The following is an 11701-nucleotide window of genomic DNA, read 5'->3' on the forward strand; positions in this document are numbered from 1 at the left end:
GAGTGGTAGCTCCCTTCAGTCAAAAGCACTTCCTGTGGGGAGACTCAGATGCCAGCCAGCAGCAGACCCCACCCCAGCCAGGGAATGAATGTATTGACTGAGAAGGGGTTTCGTGTTGGCACCCCACAGCATCCAATACATGGATAAAGTGGATAGGAAATTGCGATAGCATTTTGATTTCTTTGAACCCAGTTAGGAAGGAGATGTAACCATTTTACCTTATAACACCCCACTTTATAATATGCTAGAAATGACATCTGTAAGTACTATTTAAACTTATAGGAACCTTTGTGGATGTCAATGAAAAAAATGTGTGAGGGGGAACTGACGACTTTCCAAAGCTCTCTCAGTGGTTATGTAAGCAAGTATTTGAAGAGCACTGGTGTAATGGACCAGGTAACTAGCACACGGCTGCTGCTTCTCTAGCTGCAGGTGAGTTGCTAAAATGTTGATTAATGAATGAAGTTTGTTTTGACTACATACTATTGAAGTGATTGTCAAGAAAATGAACGGGGTCATGCAGCTTGCGGTTGCTACAGGGAAGAAGAATCCCAGCACAGTGTCTAGCCGTTTCTAGGGAAGGAAGTGTGCCTCTGGTGTGCGTCTGAGTACACAGTCCAGGCAGTCAACAGTTGCACTCAAAGAGGGACTCAGTGTTAAAGAGCGTGGATTAGTAAAGTCTTTCTATAAAGAAGCAGATACTACACATTTTAGGTTTTGTGGGACATATAGTCACAGCTCTTCAATCCTACCATGTTTGGGCAAGAGCAACCATGGACAATACTTACATGAATGTGATTGTGTTCTAATAAAACTTTATTTACAAAAGAAAGATAGCATGCTAGATTTGGCCTGAACACTGTATCTTTCTAACCTGCACTAAAAAGCAATCAAGTAAGTAATTCTGAAACTATGTAGACCAATCCCCACTACCCAATATGTCACAGAAGCTTTAGTTTTCAAAAACACTCCCTAATCATAAAAGTTTGGAAACGGCAGGTGTGAGGAGCAAATTGCCCTTAAATCCCTCAGTGGGATGGATGATTTATTAGAATCTTTCTTTCTTTTTAGGACAATTATTAAATCTTAGTCAGGTTTTCACTCCATCCTTCCCCTCCTTCACCATCTTCTCTGGTACATCTGTTAGGGTGCAAACATGAGGGTGCTGCAAAAAAGGAACCCGAGAGTTCTGACAATCACACTTCATGTAACATGGGCTGACTTGTTCTGCAGTAGAGTGTCAGCTCCATGAGAGAAGAAGCATGCTCTGTTCTGGCCCATGTTCAACTCCCTGTGCCAAGAACACTGTCTGGCACGTGGCACATGTTCAATAAATATCTGGTAAATGAATGGCTAAATGATACAAAATGCGGATTGAGATAATGTTTTATAGGCTGTCCTGAACATTTAAGCCCAAATTTAATTGAAGTTGATAAGGTGCAGGGAGCATCTAAATGTGTTGACTGAAAAGGATATTTTCATTTAATTTTATAAGTAACAGGGACACTAGAGATCAGAGATTCCACCATTTCGTTTTTAGATGCCAGGTTGAGAAAGCAGTGGCCTAGAAGGTCTGAGGACTGGGCTACGCGTTGGTTAGGGACAAAGTGAAATCAGAACTCCTGTCTTTAATCTAGAGCCTATTTCACTTCACAATGTGGCTGCTCATCAGTCAGAGTTTCTTTCTGGAGATGCAAAATCCTAATTTCTCATCAAATCCCATTCTCTAAAACTTGGTGGGTTGTTCTTGTTTGTTTTGTTTTGTTTTTAGGACAGCTAACCTAGTCCTTGCTTTGCAAACACTGAAATGCAAGTTTTCAAATGCAGTGCAGGTGAAACATTTTGGTTGTCTGGATTATAGATGTTTCTAAGGTTATCATTGCCTGTTTGTAATCCCCACGGACAATGCAAAGGCTTATAGCTAGAGACAGCAGAAATCCCACATGCTAGTTATTTTATGCACACACGCATGTGCGCGCGCGCGCACACACACACACACACACACACACACACACACCTGTCACTGATTAATAAGAAAAGAAAATCTCTGAGAATGAACAAACTCTCCCCACTGAACTAATCATAATGTTAGTGGCTGCTGCCTACTTAGCACAGAATTCTGCGGTGGAATTCAACAAATTACAAACCTATTTAAGCATGTACAGATTGGCTTAACAACTCAAATCTAAATCCCTGGTTCTCAATTTTGGCTGCACATAGAAATCTCCTGAGGAAATTTTTTAAATCTCTGAGGGCGAGAGTCAGGCATCAGGATTTAAAAAAATCTCCACAGGTGATTAATACTTGTAGTCAAGGTTTTGCACCACAGACTTAAGTCTGAGTAAGTCCTGATTTGAAAAGGTAGACTGTAATGTGATTTCAGAATTCTAACTTAACAGGTATAATACAGTGTAACACATTTTGCTTTTGCTACTTTTCTCATTTTATTCTTTTACTCCTTTGCTCATTAAGCCTCATAGCGCCATGAGGAAGGTGCTGTTAGCTCCATTCTATAGTTGAGATTGAGACACAAAAACGTGCAGTAACATATTCAAGTCACAGAGCTAGGAAGTGTCTCCACTGGGACTTAACCCAGAAGAAAATGGCTCCATCTGTAAAAGTTCTCAACATTTATTTGGCATTAGACTGTCCTGGAGGGCTGATTCAATCAGAATTTGCTAGTTTTTCATTCATTAGGGCTGCAGGGCAGTTGAGAGTTTGCATTTCTAACAGTCCCTATATGGTGCTGATGTTGCAAGGGCAGGGACCAGACTTTGAGAATCTAGAGTTCAAACTGTGTTTTAAAAAGCACATTTAAGTGTGAGAACCACTGTTCTCCATGGTTCTTAGCCTGGGCCGTACATTAGGATCTACTGGGAAGCTTTAAAAAGCCCCAATGCCAGAGCGCCTGAGTGGCTCAGTAGGCTAAGTGTCTGGCTTCGGCTCAGGCCATGATCCCACGGTTTGTGAGTTTGAGCCCTGCATCACACTCTGCTGACAGCTCAGAGCCTGGAGCTTGTCTTCAGATTCTGTGTGTGTGTCTCTCTCTCTCCTGCCCCTCCCCTGCTCATGCGCACTCGCTCTCTCTCTCTCTCTCAAAAGTAAATAAACATTAAAAAAAAAAGCCCTGATACCAGGCTGCACTCCAGACCATTAGAATCTCTGGGGAATAGGACTCAGCATCAGTCTTAAAAAATTTTTTTAATGTTTTATTTATTTTTGAGACAGAGAGAGACAGAGCATGAGAGGAGAAAGGGCAGAGAGAGAGGGAGACACAGAATCCGAAGCAGGTTCCAGGCTCTGAGCTGTCAGCACAGAGACCGACGGGGGGCTCAAACCCACAATCATGAGATCATGACCTGAGCTGAAGTCGGAGGCTTAACCAACTGAGCCACCCAGGCGCCCCAGCACCCGTCTTTTTCAAAGCTCCCCACGCAGCTACCATGGAGAATCAGTGCTTTAGAGTCTACTCTCTTAGCCACAACCTTCTGTCCTGCCCTCCACGTGGAGATGAAGGCTTCCAGAGTGCCGCACGGCCACAGTTACAAGAGTAACACTGGTCTGGGTGTGGTGAGCACCAGGTGCTGTACAGGAGTGTTGAATCACTGTGTTGTACACCTGAGAGTAACACAACACTGCATGTTAACTAACTGGAATCAGAATAAAAACTTAAAACACAAGAATAATGTTGGGATCATTGCTCTGTCACTGGAGAGGCAGTATTTGAGTTATACTCTATTAGGCACCATGATGCTTATATTTTTTTTTTCTTTTTTAGTGTTTATTTTTGAGACAAAGAGAGAAAGAGCATGAACAGGGGAGGGGGGCAGAGAGAGAGAGAGAGAGAGAAAAAGAGAGAGAAAGAGAATCCCAAATGGACTCCAGGTTCCCAGCTGTCAGCAGAGAGCGCAACATGGGGCTCGAAACACGAACTGTGAGATCATGACCTGAGCCAAGGTCGGAGGATTAAAGGACTGAGCCACCCAGGCGCCCCAGCTCCTTGATACTTATAAACGTCCTTCCCATCACCATTGAGGTTCCCTCTAGAGGAGAATACTTGGGGCCCCTGGGTGGCTCAGTCGGCTAAGTGTCCAACTTCGGCTCAGGTCATGATCTCATGGTCTGTGGGTTTGAGCTTTACATTGGGTTCTGTGCTAGCAGCTCAGAGCCTGTAGCCTGTAGCCTGTTTCAGATTCTGTGTCTCCCTCTCTCTCTCTGCCCCTCCCCAGCTTGTGCTCTGTCTCAAAAATAAATAAATAAATAAAAATAAATTTGTTAGAGGAGAATACTTCTCCATCAATAGTGAGATGCTGTTGTTTTCAAATCTTAATCTCTATTTGCAAATTGTAAGATCTGTGAAGCTCAGTCTTCATGGATTTGGGGGTGATTTAGCTTCTGGCCAGCCACCACATCTTAAATGCCATTTTTCAACCAAGAGAGTTTGTATACATGGTAATTTCTAGCCCATGTGTCTCCTAAGAATCAGTGTAAAATGGCTGAGCACTCTGAGTGACCCAAGTCAAGGGATTTCCACTATACTGAGTACCTCTAACCAAGATAATAAATAACTTCAGACTTGTCCAGTTCACACCTAACAAGTGTTTCAGCTGGTCCTAAGGTGTTGGGAAAGGGTGAAATTCCAATGTAGATCCACCTTGCCTCCCAAAAGTTATGTCCTGGGAACATCAGGGTAGCATAATCAAGAATGGTTTGAAGAAAACCAATAAAGAGAACAATAAATCAGATAAGGGTAACCTGAAGGAAAGAGATGGAAAGGGACAGAGGTAGTCTGGATTATATCTTGTTGGTTTAGAATAGTGATTTGAGTCTACAGGTCATTATCACATAGACCTTGCATTGTTCTCCTAAACTAAAATCTCATAGTTAGCAAAAGAAAATTGGGCAATAATTCTAACTTTTATTTTACAGATGAGCAAAAAAGCCCTGAAAATTTTCTACCTTTCTGTTCCTAAATGTTGCATTCTGTGTAATTTCTCCAGGGCTATCTGCCAATTCTCTTTTATTTATCTGTGTCTAACCTTCTAAGCTTGTGCTTTCAACAATTTTTCCATTTCTTAGAGTTGTATTTACTTTTTAATCCAAATCTACCTGTTCATTTTTGATGATCACATGCTGCTTACCATATTTTTCCTACTTCATGTAATTTTGTTTTTAAAATTTAGTTCTTTCCTATTCTGAAATGGATTCTTCTAATATCTAGCATCCCTGGCAGCTTGGATCTATAGTTTGTTCTTTCTGCTGACTTTCATTCATAGTGGTTTGTTTCTCATTTGTTTGTGAGTATTGAGTTAATCTGAATTTGTGAATAATTCCCTCGGGGTCCAGTTTAATGTGCCAGTCTTTAATAAATCTTCCCCTCCCCCTCGTGTGGGCTTGTGCTTACCCAGATAACTGATGATTTTAGTTCACTTTTGAAAAAGAGAGTTTCCTTATTCCCTGCAAGTTCAGCAGTAAAATAAAAAATTAAGATTCTTGCAGAATCTACTCTCGGGATAATGAGTCTCTGTATTACAAAAGGCAGACTTTTTGACATAATCTTCAAAATAGTTACATTATTTAATTGTAAAGTAAGAGAATATATATATTTTTCAAAATTTATAGTTAACAAGTTCCCCAAAATAAGGTTTGGATCAACTATGAAGATACCAGCAACAGAGACTAAACTTTCCAGCAAGTAACGCTTCTTAAATGATGGTTTAATGCAATTGTCTTAAAATGGTTGTGAAGAGATTTTAAAATTGCAAAGCTCTTGTTATTGGCATTTAACATTGTAGTGCTCCATTTAGTAGCATTTAAAATTGTAGTGCTCTTGTTGGTGGTATTTCTTCCCATATTTCAACTCCAGGGAAGAGTTCATACATGGGTCATGGAACTAACTAGGTGGTATGAAACTTTAGAGAAGCAAAGAATTGACATAGTCTATCTCCTGAGTACTCACCTCATTTTTCAATTGCTTTCACTCTCTTGTAACTTGTCCACTGCAGCTGGGAGAATAAGGGCTTAAGGCCCCTTTTGATTTGATTTAGAGGTGAGGAACAGGGAGTGGGCCAATGTCAACTTCTGGGTTTTGATATTGTACCAGAGTTATATAAGATGATCCACTGGAGGAACTTAAGTGAAGAACACACAGGCTTTCTCTGCCCTCTATTTTTGCCAACCCTGTGAATTGATCATTATTCAAAATTAAAAGTAAAAAAAAAAAATAGTGCAGAAAACTAGAGTAAGGTTGAGGCTAGCAAGGGGAGATTGTGTGCCTGGCTCTGACCAGGCCTCCAAAGTGCGAGGGTGGGGGGGTTGGGAAGGCATACTGGGGCTGCATCCAAAAGGACCCTGGGCCAGCCCTAACTACTGACAACAAACATCATTTCCTGCTGTGAGATGCTGAGTGACCCGGCAGGGTGGCAAGCCCTTGGATGAAGGCGTGGATGGTCAACCATCTTCTCCTTGGAGATCCAACTAATAGATCCTTTCAAATGTAATGTTGATAGCTATTCGTGCCATGTTTACAAATAAACACCATAAATTAGCACCACAGGAAAAATGGACTCCAGAGGGTCTATGAAAATAAAAGAAAACGTGACTTTCAAGGCACATTGTTTAAAATTAAGGGGGTATAGGCGGATCTGTTTTTAACCAGGCTAAGAACACTAACAACATTTGTAAACACTTATAAACATTTGTAAACACTCCTGTTTGTTGTGGTTCTGATTAGTTGCAATGTATACTTATACTATGAATAATCACTTTTGATATAGTACTAAGACATTTGACAGGAAAATTGGACATAAGGAGGTGTCTCTTTGTGATGCTTGAGCTGTATTAATATTTTAAAGCAATTAACAGCTTAATGGATAGGGTGGGAGAAAGGAACAAACTAATTTGGCTTTAGCAAAGCAACTTGAATAGTATCCACTACTCACTGTGTTATGTTTTGCAGAATTTCCATTTGTATTAATAACTTATTACTTCTATTAAACATGCATTTTCCCTAAAGCCTAATGTTTCTTCAGTGGAGACCAATTAACTGGGACAGTCTTTTCTTAGCTAGCCAATTATTTTAATTACTAGAATTTTAAAAAATGTGCTTTCTTTGCACAGATTTGACTAGTTGAATCTGCCCCCCAAATGCACGGACTCTGTATTCTAGAAGAGGGGAGGTCTTTGGTGAACGATGTGGTTGCCAGAAATACTTATAGAAATTTGGGGCTCTGCAGAGCAGCAGACAAATAATCTGTTTCAATACTCCATTGCTTTTCATTCTCCTCTCTAACTCAGTGTCTTTCCATCCAGCAGTCTGCTGTTAATAATTATTGATTAATTAATTAATTAATTCAGCTTCCGTGTTGTCTTTGTGAAGAACCACGGCTTGCAAGATAGACAGGCAACTAACTACTGAAACTAAGGAGGAGCTACAATGCAGTAGGCAGGGCTCTATTGTCACAAAACGTGAAGGTTTGCTCCCTTATTCTTTTGGGACTGGTACTAAAAAGCACATGAAGCCCATATTTAATGAGCATTGAAATGTTAAAAGCAAAAGTAATAAAAAGACATTGCATTCATTAGACCTCCATGGAGGTGAGGGAGGCTTCCTCTTAAAGAATGAGGAGGACCATAGACACAGAATTTGTTTAGGGGGCTTAGTGCCCTCCCAGCAATGCCAGGAGGCTGGTTATTTTCATGCAAATGACAGGACTTCCCAAAAGGCATGCAAAAAGTCATTTCCAGCTTGCAGAGAGACACTGAGCACATGACTAGGGAGGAGGATAAATGCCAGTGATGATGAGGCGGCTAAACAGGAGTGTCCAAATAAACTAGGAAAATGAGAAAGCAGATGGGTGCAATGAGAGAAATATCAAGGATCAAGAAGGAAGAGGTAAAAATCAGCTTACAGAAATTTAGAGCAAGGGTAACAAACATCTAGAATCGGTACCGCTTTTGCTGGTGATAGGGCGACTTACAGAGGCATGCTCAAACACACCTAAGAACCAAAACCGAGTGAAAACGGTGTAAGATTCATTTAAAAAGGAGGCCACGAGAGCGAGGTGGTTCTAATACCTCAGTCTCTTCTGTAAGCAAAGCAAAACCTAAGACTATCAACGTCTCAAGTTTAAGAAATCAAAACCTAATTACAACCAATCACAAGCAGCCAACTAAGGTTTCCCAAATAAAGCAACTGCTTAAGCTATAGGCAATCAAATAATTTCCTTGCTTTGCTTCCTTGTCTTTTCTATAAAAGTCTTGCTCCCATTTCCTGTGGGTGGAGCCCTCCTAGCTACTTTTGGTTGGATGCTGTCCCACTGAAATAGATTTTCACTCAAAGAAACTTAACATTTTTTTTAATGTTTATTTTTGAGATAGACAGATCATGAGCAGGGGAGGGACAGAGAGAGAGAGGATGACAAAGAATCTGAAGACAGGCTCTAGGCTCTGAGCTAGCGTCAGCACAGAGCCCGATGCGGGCCCGAACCCACAAACCGTGAGATCATGACCTGAGCCGAAGCCGGACGCTTAACCAGCTGAGCCACCCAGGCACCCCAGTTTATGTTTAATTTAACTGCATTGCAAATCTGGTTATAATTTTATCCATGTTGTGCCTTTTGTGTTATTCTCACATTGTTTCTGTTATATGGCCTCAGCTGTAGGACCTTACCTTTGGGCTTGTCTTACGAACACTAAAATTTTCTCAGTCTTATAAACACTTAAATTTTCTCAGCCACAATCCTTTCATAAGCTTCCAGGAAATAAATTATTAGCCCTTGGTGCTTGCTTGATTCCCCTCTTAGTCATGTTATATCAAGCATGGCCAATTGTTATGGGACATTTATCATGTGCCTCACACAGGGATATGTGCTTTTCATGCATTTACTTAGTCATCTCTGGGAGGTACAAGTGGGGAATCTGAGGACCAAAGTGACTGAGTAACTTGCCCACACGAGGTCATACAATGAGGGGGAAAAAATAGAACTTTACCAAGTCTGACACTAATGCTCATCCCTTAACCACTCTGTCAGTGCTTTTCTTTCTTCCTTTCTTCCATTCCTTCTTCCCTCCTTTCTTTCTTTCTTCCTTTCTTTCTTTCTTCCTTTCTTTCTTTCTTTCTTTCTTTCTTTCTTTCTTTCTTTCTTTCTTTCTTTCTTTCTTTCTTTCAAGAGAAAGAGTGTGAGAACAGGGGAAAGGGGGCAGGGGGTGGGGGAGAGAGAGAGAGGGAGAGAGAGAGAAGTTCAGCGTGGAGTCCAATGCAAGGCTCGATCCCACAACCCTGGGATCATCACCTGAGCCAAAATAAAAGATAGATGCTCAGCCGATGGAGCCACCCAGCCACCCCTTTGCCCATGCTTTTCACAGTGTGGTGCCAGGACCAGCAGTATCTCCTGGGAACTTGTTGGAAATGCAAGATCTTCGGCCCCTCTCCAAAGATTCTGATTCTAAAACCCTAGGGCTGAGGCCCAGAAAAAAAAAAAATTCTGTCTTTGAATAAACGCTCTGGTAATGCTCACACGGGCTGACATTTAAGAACTGCTTTATGCTATTCTGTTTCCCACAGTTTTGTACTTGGTATAGGATAAACATACGTCATCAAGTGTCCCATTCATTTTTATTCTGATTACTTCAAATTATCCTCAATCTTGACATTGATTTTTTTTTTTTCCCTTAGACTAATTTGAGTTTCAGGAAGTGGAAAAAAAACCCTGAAAGAAGACTCTGGTATTCTTCACTGAGGATTCATTTTTGAAGTGGTGTTGAGCAGACCATCAATTATTATATGAGTAGAAAAGTGAAGGGCAAACCAACATTCAAATGATTTCCATTGCATTTCCTGGTCTTGCCAGAGTCTTACCCTTTACTGATTAGTTGAGATAAAAGAAGAGATGGAGGTTAGTGAAATCAGTGAGCTTCAAACCCTTTTTTAAAGATGGTGAAGATACCTTTCTTCTGCATATGAGCCCATTGCTTAAAAGACAGATACTTGAGATAATATTCTTTTTATCTCACTAATTACACAGAAAGCCCGGCTGAGAGTGCTTTGAGATGTGTCCTCATCAGCAGGGCTTGGCACTCATGGCAGTGTTTTAATTCAAGAAGCCTAATTTAATTAGTGCCCTGCCACTGGGTCGGCCGCTGTGCTGCCTTGGATCTCTGGCCTGAGGAGAAATGGGCAACCCCTGCTCTTTTCATTTCCAGTTAGCCTCATAAAAGGTAGGATGTCCAAGGAGGGAGAGGAACTTTGCTTCTCCATCATGTTTTGCATACGGTGCTAATTGAGCTGACAGTGTCGGACCAGAGTCTGTTACTGCAGCGGCCGAGCCTTCAGCTGGTACCGGGAAGGGATTGCAAATGTCAAATGGTTCATCTTTGCCCTCGTGGCTTTTGAAATATGGAAGGGAGCGGATCAGGGGGAGCTCTTCAGTCTGCATGCTTGAGTAACTGCAAGCAACACAAAACTAGGATAGAATAAGGTATTCAAATCCTACTGGTAATGGCCACACTATCCCTCCCTACTTTGCCTTCCCAGTGTGCTAATGAGGAGAGGAAAATGTGAAACTCCTTGGCTTCCCTAATTGCTGTGCTTTGCCCTCCTAACTTTTTTGTTCCTGCTTATCACGGTGAGAGGGTGAGAGTCTTGCTTCTGTCAATCATTTCTGGTTCATTCTGCCTAGAAAATAACAATGTGTATTTTTTGAGCCTTGAGATTATTCCAGCTCCTTCTTTTCCATAATTAACACAGAGAAAATGACGATGATTATATTTTTGGTTTTACTTTGCAATAATGAGCCACAGCAATCAGGAAAGGTTTGTTTTTTTCTGGTCCCTGAAAATTTTCCTGGGGTAATTCCCAAATTTTCCCCAGAACGGCAGAACTGCAGATTTCCTTACTGTTACCACAGTTCTGGATTGTGAGCATTTGCTATTTTTAGTCCTTTTTCTCCACACAATGGAGACAGTACCGTGTAGTGAACAAATCACAGATACTAGTGCAAGGCAAACCTAGTTTTAAAACCCGGTTCCGTTCTGTACTAGCTTAGATTCATTAGCCACTTGTGCAATAAAGAAAAAAAAAAGATTTGTCCATTTCTAGAGTTATTTGGAGAAATGAGTAAAATAATAGCACTTAAAATCATGGGCAGCAGTTCCTGCCACATAGTAAGTGCTCAATAAGTGTGTTTTCTTGCTGTTTTTACTTAGCATCCTCCTTGTTGGGGGATGCTTTTTCGGTTCTTGTATTTGATTTAAAGGATTTGATTTCTCTGCTGATTTGCTTTCAGGTGTAAATAAGACATTACAAAATAAGACCATACCTAGGTTGCTGGATCTTGGCTCATACTGCCTCAGAAGGATAAGCTCAGAAGTTTGCTGTTTGTAAGGGGGTTTTAGGGATACTGATGTTTATTTTCACATGAGAAGAAAAAATCTCCACTCTTCTCATGCTCTCCTCTTGTAGAACTTTGGCTGCATGGGATTTAAGAGTAACAATAAACTACATTTACAGCACTCTCTGCTAGGGTGTTCCAGGACCTATACAATGCACTGTATATTATTTGCAATTCTTATAGCAGCTCTACAAGAGAAATGTTACTTATTACCATCTTACAGATAATAAATTTGAGCTCAGATGGGTTAAGTGACTTACCCAAGGCTACACAAGTACTGAAAGAGGTCTGAGTGACTCCAGGGAGAGAAG

Source organism: Suricata suricatta, chromosome 8, assembly GCF_006229205.1.
Source record: "Suricata suricatta isolate VVHF042 chromosome 8, meerkat_22Aug2017_6uvM2_HiC, whole genome shotgun sequence".
Classification (NCBI taxonomy): Eukaryota; Metazoa; Chordata; class Mammalia; order Carnivora; family Herpestidae; genus Suricata; species Suricata suricatta.